Source organism: Oryx dammah, unplaced genomic scaffold, assembly GCF_014754425.2.
Source record: "Oryx dammah isolate SB20612 unplaced genomic scaffold, SCBI_Odam_1.1 HiC_scaffold_8, whole genome shotgun sequence".
Taxonomy (NCBI): Eukaryota; Metazoa; Chordata; class Mammalia; order Artiodactyla; family Bovidae; genus Oryx; species Oryx dammah.
Window position 1 is genome coordinate 38496741 of NW_024070192.1, and position 8174 is coordinate 38504914.

The 8174-nt window shown below is 49.6% G+C and overlaps 1 pseudogene; it reads left to right on the forward strand.

Moving 5' to 3' along the window:
• The first annotated feature begins 5262 nt into the window (after positions 1 to 5262).
• Positions 5263 to 5735, forward strand: LOC120866201 (annotated as a pseudogene).
• The last annotated feature ends 2439 nt before the right edge of the window (positions 5736 to 8174 follow it).

Sequence of the window (8174 nt, forward strand, 5' to 3'; positions counted from 1 at the left end):
ATTAGCACCCATAGACCCTTAGAGAAGATTACAGAATGGGCTTGGTGGCAGATAACTGTCTCCAATTCTCAGTTCTTCCCGGGTATGTAGACGCCAAGGACACGCCAGAGTCGGGCTGATGGAAGGCTAAAAACTGTTTTCAGGAGGTAGCTGGGAACCTGAAGGCTGCCCTGGGAGTTTCCCTAGTCCTGTTTATTGGTGCTAATTTTGCCCAGCTTCCTAATTAGCTGGTTGCACCCAGAGGCAGGAAGAGGGGCCCTGCTTCTTGGAAGTGGCAGCTGTTGATGTAAGTTTGAGTGTGCTGGGGGCGGTGGGCGGGGGGGTGGTGGGAACGCAGGTTAGGCCCCGGCCTCGCCCTCGCCAGGACTGCCCGCATCCTATCAGACCTGACAGCGGCGGGGTGTTCAGTGCCCTTTGTCTAGGTTGGGGAGTGGCAGACGAGAAGACTGCTGCCCCACCTCCTAACGCGCTTCTCCCCAGCTCCCCCTCACGACCAAAGGCGGGAAGTGCAGCTCCAGTCCGGTTCATGAGTCCAGCCTGGAAAGAAATCCCTAGAACCCTGTCGTCTCGTGCCCATCCCTCTTTTGTTGGTCGTGCATCAAGTCCGAAGTGCCTGTGAGGTCTTCCAGGGGCCACCAAGGGAGGACATGGGGCAGCAAGAGGCCTTGCCCTCACTCACGATGCCCCGTCCCCAGGTCCTGACCCTCTGCCTGGGGCTGAGACTTCTGCTTGTTGCCCAGAGGTCTGGGAGGTCTCCAGGGGGTGATGAACCCTTTTCCCATCACGGCCCCATGAAGAAAAGGGGGAAAGATTCCCAATTACACCCCCTTTCACTGTATATGTTAGACGGAGCAGGACACTGGTGAGCATACAAACGTGCAGCCCCCTCCCAGCTCAGGACTGCTGAGACCACTGAGCAATAAGCAGGCCTGGTCTGTGTCCGCCACTGGGGCGCCCTGGGGACGGGCAGTGCTGTCCAGTCTAAAGGGCCTCGGGAGTGGCCTAGAGTCCTTGCTCTGCCTGCTCCCACCTCTCCGCTCCCCAGCCTCTGTGGTTGAACCTCTGCCCTCTGTCTCCCCTCAGGTGTGGGTGACTCACGACCCCTTGACCCTTGACCTGCTGCCTTCCTTTTCAGAACATGTCCGAGGAGGCCTCTCTCTCTGCTCGGGGCTGTGCTCACTTGAAGGGGCCTAGGACCCTGGGAAGGAGGAGGGAAAGGGGGTCTTTCTGGAAGCGCCCACTCAAACCCTCATCTTCCACAACCATACTTTCGGGGTGAACTGGGTGACTTTGTGATGTCAGTTCTTCTACAGAGATGGGGAAGTACTCTATCCACCCGCCCACCCGCCATAAAAGCCATAGCTCCACCCAGCTGGCCTCCCCCGGCTCTATAGCAATAGCCCTCTTCCTCCTTCCTTCCTCTCTGCCCAGGGAACCCGGCTGGGGGCCACCACAACACCCCAGCCCCACCGTCCTCCCTGGTGGCCTGCCCGCCTCTCCCCAGGTGATGCATCAGCGCCTCCCGTGCTGTTGCTCTTCCAGCAGTAGAGATGACTCTTCTTCCTGAGCTACTTGGAGATCCCTGCCCCCCGCCCCCCATGAAAGGTCTTGGAGTGCTGGGGTGGCTGACTCACTGACTTTCAGCTGAGGTGTGGGGGTGCCTGAGAAAGGAAATAACGCACCCATCCCTCCCCCCTCCACTCAGCAAGCTGGGGGAAGGTCCAAAGCAAGTACAGGGTTCCAATTTTAACAGAAATGCCCCCTCCCCATCCCTCTCCTGGAAATAATAGATGAGAAGCTTTCCTCCTCCAGAACCCTCGGGGCACCAAATAAAATGAATAAGACTGGGAGTCAGTGATCTGCCCTTGGCCTCAGTGGCGGGGAACTCCCCATCCTTGCCCTCAGCTTCTGGCCCTCCCACTCTTCTAGCCTGGGGGACCCACCCTGCCAAAGGAGAGACCCCCCCCTCCTCGAGCCTCTGACAAGTTTGGGTGACTAGAAAGGATATTGCCTTCCCTCTCCCTGCACCCCCCCCACCTCTCCCCTCTTTGCTGCACGAATCCCATTGGGGGAGGGGTGTGTTGACCCGGACACTCAGGGGCCCTAGTTGCAGCCAGGAGCTGCAGGTGGGGACCCCTCCCCATTCTGGAAGCCAGCCTGGGACCTGTGGGCAATACAGCCTGAGGCTTTGTGCCCCTGTCCCCGCTCACAATGGCCTGCAATTTGGGGGACCAGTCGGGGCTGAAATGGGGTAGCCCTTCTCCAAAACAAGCAGCAGACTACAGGTCCCCCTGATGGAGCAGAAGGAGGTCAAGAGGGTGGGGAGCAGCACCTCCTCTTTGTGGGGAGCCAGGATTCTCTAAGCAGTCTCGCTGAGCGGCCAGCCTTGAGTAGCGGACCTGCAAGGCTTCAGAAACACCTGGCAGGAGCCCCGCAAGCACGGCAGAGGGATCCTGCTCCAAGTTCTCTGTTGGCTGCGCTTTTTAATCCAATGCTTTTCAGAGTGTATTCACTCACCTACAGAAATAGAGCCCTGTGCTTTAGGGGTGACTGTCATATGCCTTATTCTTAATAAAATACCTGAAAAACACAGAAGTCAAACTTTTTTCTGTGGGCACTCCACCCCACCCCCCACAACCTGATCGGGCAGGTCTGTGGAAGGGACGTGGAGGAGACAGAATGGTTTGGGAGTTAGCCAGTGGGGTAGAGGGATGGTGATGAGACTGGGAGCTGAGACTCCCGAGTCCCTTCTATGGATAACCCTCACATAAGGCACAAGGCTCTCATCTGAGATGTCCTGAAGCTCAGGCTAGCCCGGTCTCTCTCCATACCACCCCAACCCAAGGGAACAAGCAAGACCTTAGATCAGAGGCTCCTGGCTAGGGTTGGCAGGGATAGATCAGAAGGGTTTATGCCTGGAATTGCCCACTGTTCTGGCCCAGAAGCAATCCTGGGCTTCTGGATATCTTTGGCAATGCTGGTTCTCCTTCCCTGACACCCATCTCCATATGATGCAGCTACGAGAAGCCCAGCGTCCCAGAGAAGAGCCCTAATCTTATCCTCCGCTCCTGAGAGCTGTCCTGGGACTGCCATTTGGGAGCTCAGCACACTCAGCACCTTCAGGCCCGCACATCTTCAGTGTAGGCCGGTGTTGTTGATGGCTCCTGGAGCAAAAGCACCAGCTCTGCGGTCTAAGGATGCAGAGGCCACATGCGTTTTGCCTGCAACCTTTCTTCTGATAACAGTACCTTCTCCCTTGTTAGTCCATGGGCTTCCTGGTGGTTCTAGTGGCAAAGAACTTGCCTGCCAATGCAGGAGAGACAGAGAAAGGGTTGGATCCCTGGGTTGGGAAGTTCCCCTGGAGAAGAAAATGGGAACCCACTCCAGTATTCTTGCCTGGAGAATCCCTAGGACAGAGGACCCTGGGGGGGCTACAGTCCATGGAGTTGCAAAGAGTTAGACATGTCTGTAGCAACTTAGCATGCAGGCATGTTAATGCATGTGTTGGGGGCGGGGACTATCCCCACCCATGTGACCTAGGTCACACTAATTGGGTTAGAGGTTGGCATGCAACTCTAAGCCAATGAGAACCCATACTGTTACCTTTCATTTAACACACAAGTTAGGTGTTAGGGATACAGCAGGGAAACAAACAGGACTACTGCAGGACAGATTCTTAGGTGGCTAAAATGGCAGAACATCATCCTGGAAGACTGGCCATTTGCCCCAGGGATGGAGCTACCCGAGTATGAGGCTCCACTAAAAAGTGAAACCAAGAGAGACAGAGACAGGGACTTCTCCGGCAGTTCAGTGTTTAAGACTCTGCACTCACAATGCAGAGGGATGTGGGTCTGATCCCTGGTAGAAGGAATTAAGATCCCGCATGCCATTCCACGTGTCACACAGCCAAAAATCAAAAAGAGAGAGACAGAGAACTCCTTTTTTTTTCTTTTTGTCATGAGTGTTTAATTCTACCTTTTAAAAAATTTTATTGAAATGCATTTGACTTACAATGTTGTATTAATTTCTGCTATACAGCAAAGTGATAGAAATATATGTGTGTGTGTGTGTGTGTGTATATATATATATATATACATATATATATTTTACCTTGCCTATTCTTTTCCATTATGGTTTGTCACATAATATTGAATGTAGTTCCCTCTGCTATACAGTAGGAACCTTGTTGTTGGACAATTCCTGACAATTAAGTTGCCTGGACCCAGCTGTGCCTGCAACCCATATACTAGTGCCCTTTTCAGCTATATAAACCAATAAGCTCCTCTCCCACTTTTGTTTTTAAATGATCAGCAGTAATTTGTACATTTTTATACTTTTTATTTTAACCTAATTTTAGACATAGAGAAAAGTTGCAATAATAATACAGATTTCCTGTATGTCTCTCACCCAGCTTCTCCTAATGTTAACATCTTATTTTATCATAGTGCAATTATCCAAACCAAGAAATTAACATTGGTACATGGCATTATGTGAACCATGAAATTCCAGATGTTCAAGCTGCTTTTAGAAAAGGCAGAAGAACCAGAGATCAAATTGCTAACATCCGCTGGATCATCGAAAAAGCAAGAGAATTCCAGAAAAACATCTATTTCTGCTTTATTGACTATGCCAAAGCCTTTGACAGTGTGGATCACAATAAACTGTGGAAAATTCTGAAAGAGATGGGAATATCAGACCACCTGACCTGCCTCTTGAGAAATCTGTATGCAGGTCAGAAAGCAACAGTTAGAACTGGACATGGAACAACAGACTGGTTTCAAATAGAGAAAGGAGTACGTCAAGGCTGTGTATTGTCACCCTGCTTATTTAACTTATATGCAGAGTACATCATGAGAAATGCTGGGCTGGATGAAGCACAAGCTGGAATCAAGATTGCCAGGAGAAATATCAATCACCTCAGATATGCAGATGACACCACCCTTATGGCAGAAAGTGAACAAGAGCTAAAAAGCCTCTTGATGAAAGTGAAAGAGGATAGTGAAAAAGTTGGCTTAAAGCTCAACAATCAGAAAACTAAGATCATGGCATCCAGTCCCATTACTTCATGGCAAATAGATGGGGAAACAGTGGAAACAGTGGCTGACTTTATTTTTTCGGGCTCCAAAATCACTGCAAATGTGACTGCAAGCCATGAAATTAAAAGATACTTACTCCTTGGAAGAAAAGTTATGACCAACCTAGACAGCATATTAAAAAGCAGAGTCGCTCTTCCTTGGCGCTGCCTACGGAGGTGGCAGCCATCTCTGACTCGGCATCATGGCCGCCCTCAGACCCCTCATGAAGCCCAAGATCGTCAAAAAGAGAACCAAGAATTTCATCCGGCATCAGTCAGACCAATATGTCAAAATCAAGCGGAACTGGCGGAAACCCAGAGGCATTGACAACAGGGTGCGCAGAAGATTCAAGGGCCAGATCTTGATGCCCAATATCGGTTACAGGAGCAACAAGAAAACCAAGCACATGCTGCCCAGCGGCTTCCGGAAGTTCCTGGCCACAACGTCAAGGAGCTTGAGGTGCTGCTGATGTGCAACAAATCTTACTGTGCTGAGATTGCTCACAACGTCTCCTCCAAGAACCGCAAGGCCATTGTGGAAAGAGCAGCCTAGCTGGCCATCAGAATCACCAATCCCAATGCCAGGCTGTGCAGTGAGGAAAATGAATAGACAGCTCGTGTGCACATTTTGTTTGTGGTAATAAAAGCATAAAACCCGAAAGAAAAAAAAAAAAGCAGAGTCATTACTTTGCAAACAAAGGTCTGTCTAATCAAGGCTATGGTTTTTCCAGTAGTCATGTATGGATGTGAGAGTTGGACTATAAAGAAAGCTGAGCGTCAAAGAATTGATGCTTTTGAACTGTGGTGTTGGAGAAGACTCTTGAGCATCCGTTGGACTGCAAGGAGATCCAACCAGTCCATCCTAAAGGAGATCTGTCCTGAATGTTTATTGGAAGGACTGATGTTGAAGCTGAAATTCCAATACTTTGGCCATCTGATGCAATGAGCTGACTCATTTGAAAAGACCCTGATGCTGGGAAAGATTTAGGGCAGGAGGAGAAGGGGATGACAAAGGATGAGATGATTGTATGGCATCACCCACTCAATGGCCATGAGTTTGGGTAAGTTCCAGGAGTTGGTGATGGACAGGGAGGCCTGGTATGCTGTGGTCCATGGGGTCGCAGAGTCGGACATGACTGAGCGACTGAACTAAACTGACATGGCTATTAACTAAACCATAAACTGTATTTGAATTTCATTAGGTTTTCCCCTAGGGTCTTTTTTCTGTTCCAGAATCCATCTGGGGTCTCACTGCATTTAGTTATTTTTTTCTTAGCCTCCTCCAATTCGGAGCACACTTTTAAAAGCCACTTTGAGTTGAATTTTAGTGCTTTGTGAACTCCATGAGTGGGCTTCCCAGGTGCCTCAGTGGTAAAGAATTCACCTGCCAATGCAAGAGACACGGGTTCAATCCCCAGGTCGAGAAGACCCCCTGGAGAAAGGAACAGCAACCCACTCCAGTATTCTTGCCCGGAGAATCCCATTGACAGAGGAGCCTGGCAGGCTACAGTCCATAGAGGCACAAAAGAGCTGGATGTGACTTAGCAAAAAAACAACAACAACAAATCCCATGAGTCCTGACAATATCCAAGAGCAATCACTGGGGGAGAAACAAGTGGATCCCAACTAATAAAGTACACTGAATGAAATATTTGCAGAACTCTGGGGCGGGGGGTGAGGGGGAGTGACTGCTTCCAGCTATCAGGACTGAAAAGTAGTTTAACAGACTCAATGGTATCTGAGCTTGATTTCACAAACCTGGGACTTTTGCCTCTTTTCTCACGATGCTTCTCCCACAGAAGTTGGCATTGAGAAAAGGTAAGTAACTTATTCAAGGTCACATAGTGAAAGAGTCAGGGATGGAGATAGACCAAGTCACATATCGTCATACACAGGGGATTGGTTCCAGGACACTCCCCCAAACTCCATCTCCCTCCACCCCGCCTCCTCTGCAGATACCAAATCTGAGGTTACTCAAGTCCCTGATATAAAATGACATAGTATTGGGGATTTCCTAGGGGTCCAGTGGTTGAAAGTGAAAGTGAAGTCACTCAGTAATGTCCAACTCTTTTCAGTCCATGGGATTTTCCAGGCAGGAATACTGGAGTGGGTTGCCATTTCCTTCTCCAGGGGATTTTCCTGACCCAGGGATCGAACCCGGGTCTCCCACATTGTAGGCAGAGGCTTTACCCTCTGAGCCACCATTCTGCAGTTCCACTGCTGGGACCCCAGGTTTGATCCCTGATTGAGAAACTAATCCCTCAAGCCCTATGGTGAGGCTAAAAAAAAAAAAGAAAAAAAGCCATAGTATTTGCACATTGTGGACTTATGCTGTGGACTTCTCTGGTGGCTCAGATAGTAAAGAATCTGCCAGCAATACAGGAGACTCAGGTTTGATCCCTGGGTTGGGAAGATCCCCTGGAGAAGGGAATGGCCACTCACTCCAGTATTCTTGCCTGGAGAATTCCATGGAGAGAAGCCTGGCGGGCTAAGAGTCATGGTGTCACAAAGAGTCAGACACGACTGAGCAACTTTTGCTTTTTCACTTTCCCTTATGCTGGATTTATCTATTTATTCTTGGCCACACCGATGTAGGAGATAGATGGGCTCCAGGTTAGGCATTTACATCTAACCTCTTGTTTGCGTTCTCTGAGACAAGAGATAGGTGGGCTCCAGTTAAGGCATTTACAATCAGCCTCCTGTTTGTCCTCCAAAATGGAAATAATAACAGAAACAGGGTAAATAGCCAGTGTTTGTCGCTAGTAAACAACTTAAGGTAATAGTCATGGTAAGGACAAAAGAGGGGCAGAACCCTATTTGAGTAAAGGATTAAGGGATGTCCAGTCCCTCCTCTTTTGGGACAAGGGAGACACTACACATGTGCAAAAAAGGCTCCTTGTGGGTCAAAAGTCAAGGGATAACGCCAGGGCATCTTCAGTCTTGCTCCTCCCAGAAGGCTTCACTTCAAGACCCAACTTGGCTGAGGGGTGCATGTGCACCCCAGGGGAGGGTCCCAGGATAGGTCAGGTGTGGGAAAAGAAACCAGATAATTGGCCTGAAGGAAGACATAGACTCAGAAGAACTGATCTCTACAAATGTG